At 49.0% G+C, this 18,519-nt stretch overlaps 1 protein-coding gene across 1 annotated transcript in view; it reads right to left on the bottom strand.

The window, feature by feature from the left end:
* Positions 1-4,847, bottom strand: part of LOC138258999 (contactin-3-like) — a 1,120,386-nt gene extending 1,115,539 nt beyond the window's left edge. The window contains exon 1 of the mRNA XM_069206372.1: positions 3,531-4,847. The gene's annotated coding sequence lies outside the window, so the exon portion shown is untranslated. The remainder of the gene's footprint in view (positions 1-3,530) is intronic.
* Between the last annotated feature and the right edge of the window lie 13,672 nt (positions 4,848-18,519).

Below are 18,519 nucleotides of genomic sequence, written 5' to 3'. Positions count from 1 at the left end.
ATAGTTTTCAAAAATGCGCAGGTTTGGTAGGTTTCCCTAGGAGCAGGCGGAGCTAGAGGCCAAAATCTACAGCTAGGCAATTTGCAAAAAGCATGTCAGATTTCAATGTAAAAATGTGATGTGTCCACGTTGTGTTTCGTCTCGCGAGCATTAGGCCTACCCACGCAAGTGAGGTACCATTTTTATCGGGCGACTTGGGGGAACACAGAATAGCAAAACAAGTGTTATTGCCCCTTGTATTTCTCTACATTTTTTCCTTCCAAATGTAAGACATTGTGTAAAAAAGAAGTCTATTTGAGAAATGCCCTGTAATTCAAATGCTAGTATTGGCACCCCGGAATTAAGAAATGTTCAAATAACCACTGCTTCTCAATACCTTATCTTATGCCCATTTTGGAAATACAAAGGTTTTGTTGATACTTATTTTTCCTTCTTTATATTTCTGCAAATTAATCGCTGTATACCCAGTATAGAATGAAAACCTATTGCAAGGTGCATCTCATTTATTGGCTCTAGGTACCTAGGGTTCTTGATGAACATACAGGCCCTATATATCTCCTCAACCAGAAGAGTCCAGCAGATGTAATGACATAAAGCTTTGAAAAATCTGACATTGCAGGAAAAAGTTACGGAGTAAAATGTTGAGAAAATGGCTGTTTTTTTCACCTCAATTTTAAAAAAATAATTCCAGCTGTTATTTTCTTAGGAAAACCTTGCAGGATCTACACCATGGATACTCAAAGTACGGCCCGGGGTCCGCATGCGGCCCAGTTGATCTCTACATGCGGCCCCCTGGACAAAAGAAGTACAGGGTTGCTCTTCACTCGATCGTAAATAAAGAGGCAATTGTTTATTCAAGGTTAACTGGTGTTAAGGAAAGAAAGTAACCAGGGAGTCCTGAGCTTCACTTTAGAAGCAAGTTCATTTTTCAAGACATGTTGCAGCAAAAGTGTACAAATATAACAGTCAATTTAAAAAAAGTGTATTAAGTTAACATGCAGTCCATTTCACCTAAGTATAATCTATTGTATCAGTGGAATGAGAAGTATTAATTTAAATGTGATAGTTTTCAAACAAGAATTTAGAAACATTCATTTTCACTTCTACCCTGATAAATACGCCAATATTAAATTAAACAAGCAAGCCAGATGTTATATGCACTTTTTGAGTGGCCTGGGTTCATATTATAGATGAACAACATTATAGTTTATTAAATCAAACACCGAAGCAGATTTGTACGGTGCAGACTCTGAACCTAAAATTAAGCAATTGCCTGGGAACACACACTTTGGAAAAGTGGAGAAGCTAAGATTAATCCCAGGTTTTCTATTTTCATATTGCTCAATTCAGCCACTAGATGTATACCCTTCGCTTCACCTACCAATTCTTAACCGCCAGTCCTCCCAACCCCCTCGCCTGACCGCCATTCAGCTGGCATTGATGCGGCCCTCAGTCACATCACAGACCAAACTTTTTGGCCCCTGGGAAAATGTTTGCGAGTACCCATGATCTACCCAGATTACCCCTTGCTCAATTCAGACTTTTGTCTACTTTTCAGAAATGTTTAGCTTTCTGGGAACCAGCATTAGTTTCACACCAATTTCTGTCACTAACTGTAAAGAGGCTGAAAGCACACAAAATAATAAAAATGGGGAATGTCTCAGTAAAATGCCAGAATTGTGTTGAAAAACTGGGTTTTCTGATTCAAGTCTGCCTGTGCCTGAAAGTTTGGAAGTTGGTGATTTTAGCACTGCAAGCTCTCTGTTGATGCCATTTTCAGGGAAAAACCACAAGCCTTCTTCTGCAGCCCTGTTTTCCCATTTTTTTTAAACGAAATATTCACTGTATTTTGGCTAATTTCTTAGTTTCCTTCAGGGGAACCCACAAAGTCTGGGTACTCCTAGAATCCCTAGGATGTTGGTTAAAAAGGATGCAAATTTGGCATGGGTAGCTTATGTGGACAAAGCGTTATGAGGGCCTAAGTGCGAACTGCCCCAAATAGCCAAAAAAAGGCTTGCCACCTGAGGGGAAAAAGGCTACCAGCGAAGGGGTTAAGCAGTGATCGATGGGCTGGTCTGACAGATCACTGTGTGGGTCAGTTTTTTGCAGTCATGGGCCACTTTTATGACCAGATTGTTGGATTTTACAGTTGATATCTCTGATGTTGACACTGTTTTGCGATATGGTTTCTTTAACAGGAGCCACTTTTGTTTTGTTGTCCGGACCTACGTTTTTCCCCAGTATGACCCTGCAGGTCTGTGTTTAGATTTATATAGGTATGCTACTTTGCCTATTTTATTTTCATCTTTCATTTATGTTAATGTGTGCACGGATGTTGTTAGCCTTGTTAAGGGTGCGCACGCCCTTTACAAAAGCTAAAAACGCAGGCTTTGTTGAGACCTGCTTCCAACGACTTACTGGAAACCACAATGTTAACTATCCCCGAAAAATCCAGATTCCAATTCATCATTCAATCAAGTAGAGTTGAAATGCATAATATAGCCTGTCTATGGCTCCCTCGCATGTTCATGTGCCTCCTTGCCCTAAAGGAATAACGTTGCACTGGTGGTTTTCTGTATTTAGTCCGCTCATCTGCTGCGCAATTAAACAGCAACAATTACATCTCTAACATGCACCATCAGACACCGTGAACAGATCTGGTAGCGTGGCAGTAATTGCCTACGCACGATGCTGTAATAGGAAAGGGCACGCACTATTGTACTGACGCTTTACAGGTTAACTTCAAGCGAGGGCTAGTCGGAGGCCTCCACGTGGGAGGTAGGAACAGCTTCCCTCTTCTGCCCTCTCTTCATCTCGAAAAGCCACTATCAGTACCACAAAGTATTCTATTCTGTTAAAGTTGGTTTACAACCCGACTAACGCCCGCACTAGTTCAGGAGTAACAAAAACAAACAAACAAATAAATAAACAAACAATTTAATCAGGTCCAGGAAAAGGATGACAAACATAGTAAAGTAAAATGAAAAATATGCAAAAAGAAAAAAATGAACTAAGTTGAATCTGTAAAAGAAAAGTTGCCCCTCCCCCTCCCTTGCACCCCAAGTTCTGTGGGATTCGAATGTGATGCTGGTAGGATTTTCATAATTCCCTAACCCATCTAAGTACTGCATTGCTAAATAGTCCCACTCAGTCTTGTGGGATATTTATATTAACCAGAAGAGAAATTGAAAATATTGCATTTTCTGTTCCTCATTAGATTTCTCCATCGTATAAATAAATCATCTTATCTGTGCATACTACTAAAAAACGAGTTTCTTGAAGTGTTAAAAACAGATGTGTTTTTTTCTTAACATCTCGTTCTACAGTTTTAGCACTCGGAAGGATGAATATTTGGAAATATATAGTCGAATTAGAATATATTCTGCGCCTTGCAAAGGTTTATATGCAGCACGGCCCACTGCCCACCGAGTTATCCTCGTATATAACGTGTTCCTTGCAGCTACAGACTGGAAAACATAAAATGTCTCTGTTACTAGATCGAACACGTTTGATAGAATCCAATGTTTTACCTGCACTCTATGATCCGGTCTTTATTACCCGTTTCTTGGAACAGGTCCAGCCAAATGTCGAGTAGTCTTGATTAGTTCACCAATATTTTTTTTCTCAGCGGAAGCAAATAAATATTTCACTTGGTCAGTCTCACTCGAAACTGTCTGTGTTGATTAACTTACACTTTCTTCAGGGCATCAGACACTCGCTGAATCACTGAGATGTCTCTCTTGCCTGCATCTCTTCGTGTCCTTGTGTGGCGAGCAGTCTCGCGCTCCTGGCTGAATCAGGGACCCAGAATCACCTCGTGCTACGCTACCGAATAATCGAACTCAGTGTTGGTCTGTCTCCAAAAAAACAGAACGATTGATACCTGAGCCGTTCTGGTTTCCCACCTGTAGCGGTGAATGTGCGCCGTGGTAGTCTCGTTAACTTGACTGGGCAGTTGTGCTAAAATGTCTAGAAAAGTCCCGCTTTCTTGCCTGGAACAGCCAGTGCCTTGACCAGTCCCGCAGACTTACCAAGGGAAAATTAGATATTGGGTAACGTACTCCACGCCGCTGTCCAAACCAGCTTCTCGGAGATTCAGCGAGTCTCCGCGCTGGCGACCTGTTTGGTGTTTCCTTACAATCCCGTCCAGTCTTAGCCCCCTGTGCACTTGTTTTCTAAACAATAACTAATGCCGATTTAATGCCCACAAATGTCTTTCCAACCTTCCCAAATGCGTCTATCGGCCAAGGTCAATGTTATCACTCCTGGAGTGCCTGGGATGGGTCAGTGCCCTGCGTGCAGCTGCGCCTTCTGGGCAGCGCGGAGGTTGCAATGCATGTTTTCTCCACTCATTCCTTGGACGCGCTCGTTGCTTGTTACCTTTCGCTTGTCTCACCCTCCTGCTTTCTAATCCTCCAGGCTTGCATCCAGTCGGCGCTTCTCCCAGTCCTCTTCTGCTGCGTATCTCTCGCCCTCTGTCTGCCTTGAGCCAGTGTCTGCGCTGGCGCTTAAACTCCCGAGACCGCTGCTGGGGAAAGACGAGAGGAGATGTGAGCCGGCAACCGAAGCCGAGATGGGTTGAGTGGGGGGAGGAATCCCAGCAGAGTGCAGGGGGAGGTGGAGCTTGTGGAGAAGAGGAGATGAGCTTCTGGGACGGGTGAGCTCGCCAGAAAGATGTGGTTTCTCTTATTAATAAGTATCAGAAACTAAGAACACGTTGTGTTTATTGAGGTACCAAGCCGCCGCCTGCTGAAACATAATGCAGCTAACCAGCTGTCTGATTCTCTTTGCACTGCAGAGGAGAGCTTCCCTCGCATGTTATTAGCTCTCTGAAGGATGCGGAGACTGGGTGCATTCTTACATTCTTTAAAAAAGGCACACGCTCTAGTCACATTGTATTGCTGTGGTCAGGCTTTAAGAGCAGCAGCGTCCTTCAGATCAATCACAGTATAACCAAGCATTAGTATAGCCAAATGGTCCAGCTTTAAAGTGAATTCACAGGGGCTATGTGTGTTGCGTGCGCAAGTGCTGTATAGTACGTTATAGCCAGACCAATTGGCTTTACCATTGCTAGAGGGTGGAAGAGAGATATAATAAAAATGCTGTTTTCTTTACAGAATGGCTATGTGAGATAAATGAATATGTGTCAGAACCACGAATGCTGGAACCACGCATGCCTAAACAACGTGGTTGGAAGAACAACTGCGTTGTTACCACGAATGCTTTTACCACGAATGACTTAACAACGATTTTTAGTTGTAAAGCATTCCAGGTAAAGGCATGTGCGGAACGGCATGAGTGGTTCCAGCATGCAACCCCCCTGACCACCCACCCTCACCCACCACCTCAAAACAATCGTACCCCCACCCCGCCCTCATCCCTAAAACTACCCCTAAAATCTAAAAATACCTGACCCCCATCCCCACCCCTAAAACTACTGCAACCCTCCTTAAACCTAAACTACCTGATCCCTCACTCACACCCCTAAAACTACTGCAACCCCCAAACCCCCAAAACCTAAACTACCCTGACCCCCACCTGCCCCATAAAACTAAAAATACCCTGACCCCCCACCCCAAAAACTACTGCGATGCCCACCCTCTAAAACCTAAACTACCCAACCCCCCACCCCTGCCCCTAAAAACACCCCCACCCCCACCCATAAAGCTACTGCGATCCCCACCCTCCACAACCTAAACTACCTCAACTCCCCACCCCTGCCCCTAAAAATTAAAAATACCTTGACCCCCCACCCTGCCTCTAAAACTACAGCGACCTCCCTACCCCCTAAAACCTAAACTACCTCGACCCCCCCACCCTTAAAACTACAGGACCCCTAAAACGTAAATTACACTGACCCCCCCAACCAGCCGTTAAAAACTAAAAATACTCTGACCCCCCACCCCGCCCCAAAAACTACCACAAACCCCATCCCCCTAAAACCTAAACGACCTCAATACCCCCACCCCGCCGCTAAAACTACTGTGACCCTCGCCCCCCTAAAACAGAAACTACCCAACCCCCCACCCCGCCCCTAAAAACTAAAAACATCCCGATCCTCCTTCCCTAAAACGGCCCCAGCCCCACTTACCTGACCACATCCTCCTCTGAAGCCAACTCCCTTCTTCTGTGCCTTTACCACGCATGTTTAACACATGCGTGGTTAAGACACAAAAGAACGAAGTTGTGGTTGACAAAAGCATTGTTCCACTTTTGTTGTTCAGAACTTCGTTCTTCCGGAGGCGTGGTTCAGGATGTTTCCCGTGATGATTGAGGGTACGTTTTCAATTTAAAAAAAGCCATTTTACATTTTACTTGATTCACTTCTTTGAGGGCGAAATGATGCCCAAAACAACCAGCACCGTGAGGTGATAGGGAATTACCTATCTAAGTCCCTTGTGCTCAGCCAAATTTGACATTACCTCATCTTCTTGCCAAGTCCTTATCTTGTAGGTCGGGTATACACCTCAGAGACAGGCAATCCACATAACCCTAATTCAGAAATTTCCTGGGGCTGCATGCTGGTAGCCTCTGCCCCTTAATTTTGAAGCTTGTATAACTGTTGCCCAACCACATCACAACTTGCCATTTAGTATCAATCTTGGCAACATATGCACTGTTGCGAATTCATCGGAGCCTCTTATCTATATTACTGCATTCCTTTCTCCTAGTCTGGTGCTGGGTATGGGTGTGCAGGTATGGATGGCTGCTGTCACTGGGGGAATCAATCATTGCCACGGATTCAAACATAAGGTAATTTGCTTCCCCTTTTATTTGAACAAATGGTGGACTGTGAAGTGTATAGCTTAATGTCTTACCCCTTTTGGCTGTGCCAAATTTATAAAAGAATGAGTACTGGTGCCCTCTGTTCAGAAGCCAGAGGCAGGTGCTATTAAATGTCACCTTTCAGAATCCAAAGTCTGCATAGTGTTAAATCCACCCGTGCCTATTTAATCCACTACCAGACACCCCCTGCCTCTTTATCTCGCTCCTGCAGGCTCCTACGTTCTCCCTTTGTGTTTTTTCCTGCTTTTGCTCTCTGTCTATGCCAAAAGTACAAAAATAAGCGTCGGTCACAAAAAATGACTGCCGCTAGCACCTACGGCAACCACTGTCTTAAATTAAACACTGCCTTTTGATATGGATGGAGGGCTAGAATACTGCCACCACTGTTTAAGAGGTATTCTGCCACAATCTTTTTCAGGACAGTTCTACAGTGGTGTATCAGCACTACAATGTGGTGTCTGCACAATGCTCCTTTTTTCCCTCTTGTTGGCTTAAGTAATGCTTGTGCTTGTGTGCTCACAAGCTGGGGATGTCATCAAAGTATTTCACTGGAGAGATTATTGGTTGGGACTACATGAGACTGATTGCCTAACTGAGGCTGCTAGCGCAGGTGTTTTAATTTAATTAGAGTTATTAATGAGTGTTTATGTATTCTAAATAATGAAGTTTATGTAGAAAATGAATTAACATAGAAAAATAATGCACTCATTTGAAAACGTGACTTCGAAGAATGGCCACCAATGTTAATGAAATGTACTAATTAATGATTAATACTTATGAAATATCGAAAATGTACTAGACTGATGCAGTAATATGTCATATTAAGGGTTATGAGGTATGCTTTAGCTTATTAATTGTAGGCCTTAACTTAGTGAGTGTCTTGGCCTATTTTGCCAGGCCTCATGCAGAAGCGGTATTTCTTAGCATTTAATAAAAATGCTGACTGGGTGAATTAAACTGTGAAATATCCATTGTCTTGTTAAATGTGCTTAACGGAAGCTTTTTGTGAGAACCGACTGCTAGGAGATGATGTTCCTGCTAATGTAACATTTTATGTGTAATATGTGTGAGACTGACTTTCCCAGGACAAGAACAATGAAGATACTTACTAGAGTTGAAGCTGCAACAATATTGTTACCTGACAAGCCGGATGATGAGAACATTGTAAGGCGGACCAATCAACTGTATGTGAATGGTGAAATATTAGAATTCAGCGATTTGACTTAGAAATATTATTCGATAAAGTGTGAACGTACGACTAACTGACCAATAGGGAATTAAGGGATAGTTTAGGTGACTTTGATATAATAATGCTGCAGAGAGAAGACAGATTTAGATACAGATTTTGAGAGACTTATTCTGAAGAACTTTAGGAGAGATTCTAGATTTTAGGAGAGAGACATGCATCCCAACATTGTGCTCATATCTGACCGAGAGCCTGATGCCTTGCTGATCGACTGATGACCTGAGGACAAAGACTGATTCTGCTTTGCTGACCCATACCGAGAAAAGGTATAAAATGATGAAAACTGTGACTGTTATGCATATTATGCTTTTTCTTTCTAAGTACCATCTGTGCTGTTTTGATGAAACAATAGTTAGATGTTTTCCAAATGTGTGTACTAAATGTTTTACATGAAGCCCAACATGCTGGTGCTAATCTGACGTTAGCTAAGGGCCCTCACAAATGACTGGCGATCACAGGGACTAATGATTGATAAATTACTTTGCTGAATTCCATGTATGTTACAACTTTGTCGCAGCTGACTCTGCTATTGATTTGCACTGTAACTTTAGAATGTGTCATAGTACAAGCTTTGATTAGATTGCATTTTATCTGCTGCTTTGGACAACCAGTGTTGTTTTTATATGTGTTTCATTTTGATATTGAGATAAATCTACATGATTTTAGCATTGTTAAAATAGGAAAATAAACTTACTAAACTTATACTAAAGGTCTGGTTATTCATGGGTGAAAGGTCATGGTGAGTGACATTTACTGACTCCATTGATTATTGATTTTATTGATTACTAATGATGAATGATTATTGCTTATTGATTATTGATTGTGTACTGGGAGCAATGGTAAGAACTTCTTAATTGTTCAAAAGGTTCATCGACCTATTCTCGTCTCCTTGGAAGTATACTTATTAAGTCCTGATGCACTAACAAGGCCATGGCATACCCTGTGACTGATGCTCTGTGCATGGGAAGCTGGTATTTCTGAATGTTGGGCTAGAAAGGAGGACTACAGCTGGCCAGCCTGGATAGAGGTATGATGCCCTAAGTTTGGGTCCAGTCTATGTTGATACCTGTTAGACCTGGTATCCTTAGCATACTTCTCCCCTAACTGTTTGCCTTCAGATCTCCTGTTTCTGCTGACTTTAGTTTTGCTGGTCTTGGGACTCTGCACCCTTTACCGCTGCTTACCAGTACTAAAGTGCATGTGCCCTCTCCTTAAAACCTGTTGAATTTGCTTATACCCACTTGGGATATTTGTAAATCCCTTGTAAAGTGGCACTGCCAGTACCCAAGGCCTGGACATTAAATACTACAAGTGGGCCTGCAGCACTGATTGTGCCACCCACTTAAATATCACTTTAAACATGCCTCAAGCCTGTCATTGCAGCCAAAGTCTGTAGTTTAAACTGGCATTTCAACCTGGCAAAGTATACCCTTTGCCAGGCTCAAACCTTCCTTTTTAATAAATTTAAGACATCCCTAGGATAAGCCATGGAAACCTTCCCTTTTTAATTACATACAAGACATCCCTAGGGTAGGCACTAGAGAGCCCAGATGGTAGGGTGCAATGTTTTTATAAAGTAGGGCAAACATTTTTAAGTTTTATATGCAGGGCCGGCTTTAGCGCTGGTGGCGCCCTATGCGACAATCTGTTTTGGCACCCCCAACCCCATGACCACCACCTCGGATTCCCTCACTACCACCCGGCAAAAAGTGCCTCTCATCTTTTCATAGCCCCCCTTTCACAAATATATTCATTTGGTTTAAAGCACCTGTAAAAGCTGGCTTTACCATTCCACTCAACTATCCACATTTGCAGCAGGCACATTAACCCTCTACACTACTTTATGGCGAGTCATAGCTGCCACTAGACAAAATTCCCATCTCTCTCCCTAGCAGGAACATTAATCACATGAGTTATCTTGACATTATAATTGTTTCCTGAAGGCTGGAGCCTACCTCTCCCATAGAATAACATTAGAGTTACCTTATTACATTTTATAAGTGTCATTTTCAATTGGGAACAGTTACCAGTCCAAGTTTGGTGTCTCCTGAATTGTAATAAAAAAATCCTAACTTATGGTGAAGTCGGATTTTAAATTACAATTTTGAAAACACCACTTGGCATTTTCTTGACTTAGCTATCTGGTGCCTCCAGTCAGTCTCTGGGTCACACAACTGGGTGTAGTTGACAGCTCAACCTTATGTATTCCTCCTAGGCAGTCACACACAATGGGGAGCTTAGATGTGACTGAATGGGCCATCAACGGCAGGATGGGAGGGAGGAGATGGACCCAGCTCCTCTCCACACAAAGGGCACCATACTTCCTGTAGTTACTCTGGAGCCAGGGCCGGGAAGGCAGGGTAACTGTGCACTTGCAAGGCATGCATCTAGAAGCTTTACCCCAGTGGGCTTAAGGTGCTCTGCCAGCCTCTGTGGATTCAGCAGAACTGAAACATCTCCTCTGCTGCGTGGCACAAACCAGAGCAGAACCGCACATTGCTGTGTGGATTGGACTAGTAACAAAGACCCACATTGCATCAAAGCCCATTGGCACCGTCACTGTGCTATGCATCCACAGCACAGACCCTCGCATCCCTTATTGACAGCAGCCTTAACGACAACACTGAACTTGGAACTGAAGAATCACCTCAACTGCATGCTGCATCCTTGATGCTGGGCTTCGCATTGCAGGATCTTCACCAATGATGCAGAGCCTCCTATCATAGCCTCACAGGCTGTTCTTTGCATCTTTGATGTGGATCCTTGCAACACTGTGCAAATCAAGATTTAAGTTACATTGTGGGCTCTTTGTGGGCACTTGGTGTGTGATGCTTTTTGTGTGGTGTTTTTCACTTTATTACTGTTTGAACTGTTGAACAAATACTTTACACATTGCCTCTCTGTTAATCCTGACTGCTGTGTGCCAAGCTACCACAGGGATGAGCACAGGTTATCTTAGGGTTGGCTTGTGCCTCCCACTGACAATAATTTTGATTGCTGCTCGACCTGGGCTCACACTCCAGTCAACTAACAAACCAATTTCTAACAATACCCATGTACTGCACTGACATTTTTTGTTTGAGTTGGTGGCTGTTGGACTTTTTTTCCTTATGCAGGGTCATCCCCAATCTTTTTGCCTCCTGCCTCCTATTTTTTCTGACCTGTTGCTGTTGGCTTTTGAACTCTGAGCACTTCACCACTTTTAACCAGTTGTAAAGTGCATATGCTCTCTGTGTAACTTGTATGGTTGATTGGTTTATCCATGATTGGCATATTTTATTTACTAGTAAGTCCCTAGTAAGGTGCACTAAAGGTGCAAAGGGCCTGTAAATCAAATGCTACTAGTGGGCCTGCAGCACTGGTTGGGCCATCCACATAAGTAGCTCTGTAATCATGTCTCAGACCTGCCACTGCCGTGTCTGTGTGTGCAGTTTTAACTGTAAATTTGACTTGGCAAGTGTACCCACTTGCCAGGCCTAAACCTGCCCTTTTCTTACATGTAAGACACCCCTAAGGTAGGCCCTAGGTAGTCCCAAGGGAAGGGTGCAGTGTATGGTTAAGGTAGGACATATAGGTGGTCATTCTGACCTCGGCGGTAAAAGGCGCCTACCGCCGGTCAGAAATCCTCCATAATCCCGCCGCGGTCGCGGAAACCCGCCACGGTCATTCTGACCCGCAGAAGGCAAACCTCCGAAAATCCGACCGCCACAACAGACCGCCAGACCAGCGGTCGGCGGAAAGGTGGAGGTGACCAAACCTCCACCGCCACGCCAACAGAAATACGCCCATCCCATTACGACCCACGAATCCACGCGGCGGTCATTCAAACGCGGTATTCCATTGGCGGGACACACCGCCGCGGTCAGAATACACACAAACGAACAAAACTCACCCACATTGGACGATTTGAATCCCACACACCTGATACACATACACACACCACTCCCACACACACAATACAATATAAAACACCCACCCACATCACCCACAAACCCCTACGCTTACAAATTCGTAAAGAAGGCACGAGCGAGACACCAGCATCCAAAACATAACAGCCACAGCCACTCAACACCATCACCCACACACTATCCACACACAAAACAACACACACCACCACACTCAACTCACTTAAATACACATACTCCACCCCACACATCATACACACCACCCCATGGCACCCCAAAGACAACCCCGCTTCACAGACGAAGAACTCAGGGTTATGGTGGAGGAAATCGTTCGTGTAGAGCCCCAGCTGTTCGGCACACAGATACAATACACCAGCATTGCCCGGAGGACGGAGCTATGGCAGAGGATTGTCGACAGGGTCAACGCAGTGGGACAGCACCCCAGAAATCGGGAAGACATCAGGAAGCGATGGAACGACCTACGGGGGAAGGTGCGTTCCATGGTATCCAGGCACAACATCGCCGTGCAGAAGACTGGCGGAGGACCCCCACCTCAACCCCCACAATTCACATCATGGGAGGAGGAAGTCTTGAACATCCTGCATCCTGACGGCCTCGCAGGAGTCGGCGGAGGAATGGATACTGGTAAGTTGAAGCTTCAATACTGCTTCCCCCCCACCTGCATGCCAAATCAGACCCCAACCCTCACCCCCATCCTCGAACCCCATCCTCACCCCCACCCTCACCCCCACCACCATCCTCACCCCCACCACCATCCTCACCCCCAACACCATCCTCACCCCCACCCCCAGCACACCTATTCCCCGCCAATGTCTCACCATCACAACCCACACATCCCAAAACCTAGGCCTGCATGCGTCCACTAAGCATGGACACCCATCACCAAAGCATGCCCAATGCATATACACATCCCCCCCACAAGCCACCCTCACCAAAGCCCCCACACACGAATGCCAGCACTTGGGGACACGAGAACCCACAGATACACCCATATGCCACACATTGAAACTATAACCATACCTCTATACCCCTGCAGGACCCGACCGTCAACACACCGCGGCGGAGGGGCCAGAATTATCCACACCCCCCACCCAAGAGGCCGTCAGCGATGACAGCAGCTCTGTCGATCTGGACACCGATGACCAGCCCGGACCATCGGGGACCTCTGGACAGTCGGTTCCCCTCACACAGGCACAGGCCACTATAGACCCTAACCCCTCTGGGAACACCAGCACAGCTCCCACCCAGCGGGCCCATGCCTCTGTCTCCAGGGCGCGTCAATCTGCGGTGTGTCTACCACTACAGGGCACCCAGGATAACCCACCACCCCAACAACAACAGGGACCTGGGGGCAGTGGTAGTGGGCAGAGGCCCAGGGAAACAGGGCAACTCGGCGGGCAGCTGTGCGACAGGGGGGGGAGGAGAGGCCCAGGGAACCCACTCTCCACGAGGTCCTCACCACCATCATGGGAGCATACAACCGCTCCCAGGAGACGATGGCGACGGTACTGGCCCGGTTCCAGGAGATCCAGGTGCTGCAGGAGGAACACTATCGGGGGTACAGGGAGGACATCCGAGCCATCAACACCACCCTGGTTACCATGGTAGGGCTGCTGCAGGACCTCGTAAACAGCAGGGCGGACACTGAACAACACCCAAGGGCCCCTGCCACTAGCCGGGACCAAGAACAGCCATCCACCTCCGCCGGCGCTAGTGGACAGGAGGCCCCCGCACAGCAGCAGCCCACCAGACCCCCACCTCCTGCAGGAGAAGAACCACCCCGCAAGAGGGCCCTGAGATCTCGCAAGACAGAGTAGGATGTCAAGACCCCCGCCAGCAATGGATACCACCTGATGTCATCCCACTGTCCCACATTGTCACCCTGTCCATCCTCGAACTGCCCATGCTCCATCTCTCCACAGGCCTCTGGACAATGCACCTGTGTGACTGTTACTCTGGACTCTGCCATGGACATTCCTTCACCATAGCCCCCACCCACTTGAAACCACCCATCCCATTATGAGCACTTCAATAAACACCTATTTTGCACCAAAATATCAGGAGTCTGGCTGTGATTTCAATAGAATGTAATTGACATGACAGTGCAAATATGTCCTTGTACATGGTGAAGTCAACAAACAGCTGCCACAAAGCTGTAGTCCATGGGGAAACGAAGCACAGGACTCGTAGTGGGGACCCCAGATCTGAAATAGGGAGGGAAAAGCCAAAACTCAGTCATCATACACTGGGGCAAATAGACAGGCAGCAGAGATGCTGCAGAGTAGTTAACATTTACTAAATTATCTTTGAAATGTTACCTGTGTCCTATTGGAAGTACTGTTCAATGATTCTGTCCCTGTTGTCTGTTTCAGCCCCGTCGTCTTCCTCCTCGTCACTCTCCTCAGGTTCCACCGCTGCCACAACACCACCGTCTCGACCATCCTCCTGCAGGAAAGGCACCTGGCGGCGCAAAGCCAGGTTGTGAAGCATGCAGCAGGCCACGATGATGTGACACACCTTCTTAGGTGAGTACATTAGGGATCCACCGGTCATATGCAGGCAGCGAAACCTGGCCTTTAGGAGGCCAAAGGTGCGTTCGATCACCCTCCTAGTACGCCCATGGGCCTCATTGTACCGTTCCTCTGCCCTGGTCCGGGGATTCCTTACTGGGGTCAGTAGCCACGACAGGTTGGGGTACCCAGAGTCCCCCACTAGCCATACACGGTGTCTCTGTAGCTGTTCCATCACGTAAGGGATGCTGCTATTCCTGAGGATGTAGGCGTCATGCACTGACCCTGGGAATTTGGCATTTACATGCGAGATGTACTGGTCAGCCAAACACACCACCTGGATGTTCATTGAATGGTAATTTTTTCTGTTCCTGTACACCTGCTCCCTGTCTCTTGGGGGAACCAAAGCCACATGGGTCCCATCAATGGCACCAATTACGTTGGGAATATGTCCAAGGGCGTAGAAATCACCCTTCACTGTAGCCAATTCGCCCACCTCAGGGAAAATGATGTAGCTCCTCACGGATTTCATCAGGGCAGACAACACTCTGGATAACACCTTCGAAAACATGGGCTGAGACATCCCAGAAGCAATTCCCACGGTTGTCTGAAATGACCCACTTGCCAAGAAATGGAGTACTGACATGACCTGCACCAGAGGGGGAATCCCTGTGGGTTGGCGGATGGGGGACATCAGGTCGGGCTCCAGCCGGGCACACAGTTCATGGATAGTGGCACGGTTAAGACGGTAGGTCAGGATAATGTGGCGTTCTTCCATTGTCGACAGGTCCACCAGCGGTCGGTACACGGGAGGATTCATCCGTCTCCTCGCCCAACCCAGCGGACGGTGCCTAGGAAGGACAACATGGAGCACACAGTCAGGCAACCCACAGGTACGTACTCACAGCTAGCACAGTATACGATTCTCTATGCAGTGAATGGCGTGTCTGAGTGGCTATGCAAGGCCTAGGCCTGTGTGACGCAGTTGAAATTGAGCCATGTGGGCCCTGGAAATGGCGGCTGCCTGACCTGTGAAGTGTGACAATGGGATGTGAGGTCAATGCGCTGGCGTGGCACACCGCGGCGGGCGGCGGCCGAAGACCGCGGCGCGAAGCCGCATTGGTTAACATTGAAGCCTATGGGTTTCAGGAGCCAATGGCGAAGGGCGCCGGCGGTGGCGGGACGCACCGCCGCGGTACGCACCGCCGCGGACATGACCGCCATTTTCTATCTACTTATCCACTTGCGACTTGAACTTTCACAGGAGAGGACCTATACTGCAAGTGTTGCTGTGACCTCGGTCTGGAAGGGACAATGGCTGCTGCGACTGGGGAAAGGGCCCCTGCCTTCACTGGAGAGGAGTTGGAGAAACTTGTGGATGGGGTCCTCCCCCAGTATGCGCTACTCTACGGTCCTCCAGACCAACAAGTGAGTTTAATTCTATCTGGATTTGGGGCCACTGGCTGGCTTGGGGGCCTGGCGGGGATGGGGGGCATGTTGGGCCTGGCGGGGGGCCTGGCGGGGATGGGGGGCATGTTGGGCATGGCGGGGGGCCTGGCGGGGGGCCTGGCGGGGATGGGGGGCATGTTGGGCCTGGCGGGGGGCCTGGCGGGGATGGGGGGCATGTTGGGCATGGCGGGGGGCCTGGCGGGGATGGGGGGCGTTGGGCCACTGGAAAGGAAAATGCTGAGTAACTTGAACGTGGTATTTCTCCCTCCCTGTACGTGTCACATAGGTCCGCGCCCATGAGAAGATCGGGATTTGGCGTGCCATCGCCAAGGAAGTCCGGGCCCTGGGGGTCCACCATCGACGGGGCACCCACTGCCGCAAGAGGTGGGAGGACATCCGCCGCGGGACCAAGAAGACCGCCGAGTCTCTGCTGGGGATGGCCTCCCAACGTAGGCGGGGTGCCTGCCGTCAACTGAGCCCCCTGATGTTCCGGATCCTGGCGGTGGCCTACCCTGATTTGGAAGGGCGCGTGAGGGCAGCACAGCAGACACAAGGGGGTGAGTCCAAGCATTATCTACTCTGTTGTTGCGCAGTGGAGGTGTCTGGGTGGGGGAGGAGGGCTGTGGGTCCCCCTAGGCCAGGGCGATATCTGTAGGCTGGGCACCCCCGTAAGCCCCTGTGTCCCCAGCCACCACCCTCAGTAGTGTGTCAGTACAGCCATCCCTGGGCCGTGTCATCCATGGGTGCAGTTGTCAACTCTAGGCGTGTAGGGCATGTTCCACGGAATGCGTAGCGGACCCCAAGTGCGCAACTTAGTGCAGGGGGCATCTGTGTCTGTCATGTCCGCTAACTGTACCGGAGATCCATGTAATCAATATCCCTTTATTTCTCTCTCCCCCCCCCTTTTTGTTTGTCTTTCTGTGCTTGTGTGCATCAGCATCATCAGGCGGAGGAGAAGTGGCATCGGGGCAGGAGGGAGCTGCATCTCACATGGCCCAGGAGGGCCATGCCACAGAGTCAGACTGGACCAGTGAGACGGAGGGCGAGGGGAGCTCCACGACGGGGACGACTGGAGCCTGCAGCGACACGGACACGTCCTCGGAAGGGGGCTCCCTTGCGGGGGTGGCACCATCCGTGCCCCCCGCCATTACAGGTACAGCCGCCACCCAGCGCACCATCTCCGCCCTCCCAGCAGCCCCTCAGCGTTCGCCCCGTGCCCGCTCTGCCAGGAAGCCAGGCATCTCCTTCGCCCCAGGCAACTCAGGCCCTGCACCTGTTACCCCCGCTGCCCTCAGTGAGGAGGTCATTGACCTCCTCCGAACGCTCATTGTTGGGCAGACTACCCTTTTGAATGCCATCCAGGGGGTGGAGAGGGAGGTTCATCGCAGCAATGCGTACCTGGAGGGCATTCATTCGGGTCAGGCTGCCCATCAGCGATCGTTCCAGGCTCTGGCCTCAGCACTGACGGCAGCCATTGTCCCTGTCTCCTGCCTGCCTCTACTAACTCCCTCCTCCCAGTCTCCTGTTCCTCTGCCTGTCCCACCCACACCATCAGACCAGCCTGCACACACCTCAACACCCAAGAGAAGCTCATCCAAACATCAGCACCACAGATCACGCAGACATTCACACACGCAACATTCCGATGCAGACATGCCAACAGTCACTACCACCTCTGTGACCCCCACCTCCTCGTCTCCCTCCTCCCTCCCTGTGACGTCTACACTCACACCTCCATTCACCTCACCATCAGCCAGTGTTTCCATCACCAGCACACCCTCCACTCCAGTCCGCACACGTGCAGTCACCACCCCCACTGCCATTTACACGTCCCCTGTGTCCTCTCCCACTGTGTCTGTCACCCCCTCTTCCACACCACACAAACGCAGCCACCCACCCACCCAACAGCCATCCACCTCACGACAGCCTATCCCTCCTGCACCTGCACCCAAAGACAGCAAACGTGACTCACCTACAACCACATCCTCTCCCTCCACTCCCATTCCCACTGTACCTACCACTCTCCATTGTCCCAAGAAGCTCTTCCTCGCCACTACTAACTTCTTTCCTGACCCTGAGCCCCCCCCTCCTTCTCGTCGGGGTAAGAAGAGCACCTCAGCCACCACCAGCCCTGCAGCCCCCTTGACAAGGGTGCAGGGGTATTGGAGCCCGCCAGCCCGCATGTCTGGATCTTCGCCCAGCAGCAAGGGGACAGCCAGCCCACCCCCTGGGAAGAGGAGCAGAAGGCGGAAGGGGCGCCGCAGGAGCCCGCCTTCTACATCCCCCCCGGACACCACCCAGAGACAGTCACCAGCCACAGCTCCAAAGGGAGGAAAGGGCCACAGGCCGACGACTAAGGAGGGCAAGGGCAGCAAGTTGGAGAGGTCAGGCAGCAGGCCTGCTGCCCAGGAGGAGCCCACAACCCCCATAGCCGCTGCCCCGGGAGGAACCGGCACAGCTGCCCCGGGAGAGCCCACCAGCCCCATAGCCGCTGCCCAGGGAGGACCCAGCCCAGCTGGCCAGGAGGGCCCCACCACCCACAGCCCAGGTGGGCATTGAAGGAGCACCATCCCCGCTGCCCAGGAGGGCACCACCAGGCATT

This window comes from Pleurodeles waltl, chromosome 9 (genome assembly GCF_031143425.1).
Source record: "Pleurodeles waltl isolate 20211129_DDA chromosome 9, aPleWal1.hap1.20221129, whole genome shotgun sequence".
Taxonomy (NCBI): domain Eukaryota; kingdom Metazoa; phylum Chordata; class Amphibia; order Caudata; family Salamandridae; genus Pleurodeles; species Pleurodeles waltl.
This window is presented reverse-complemented; position numbering and strand designations above follow the sequence as displayed.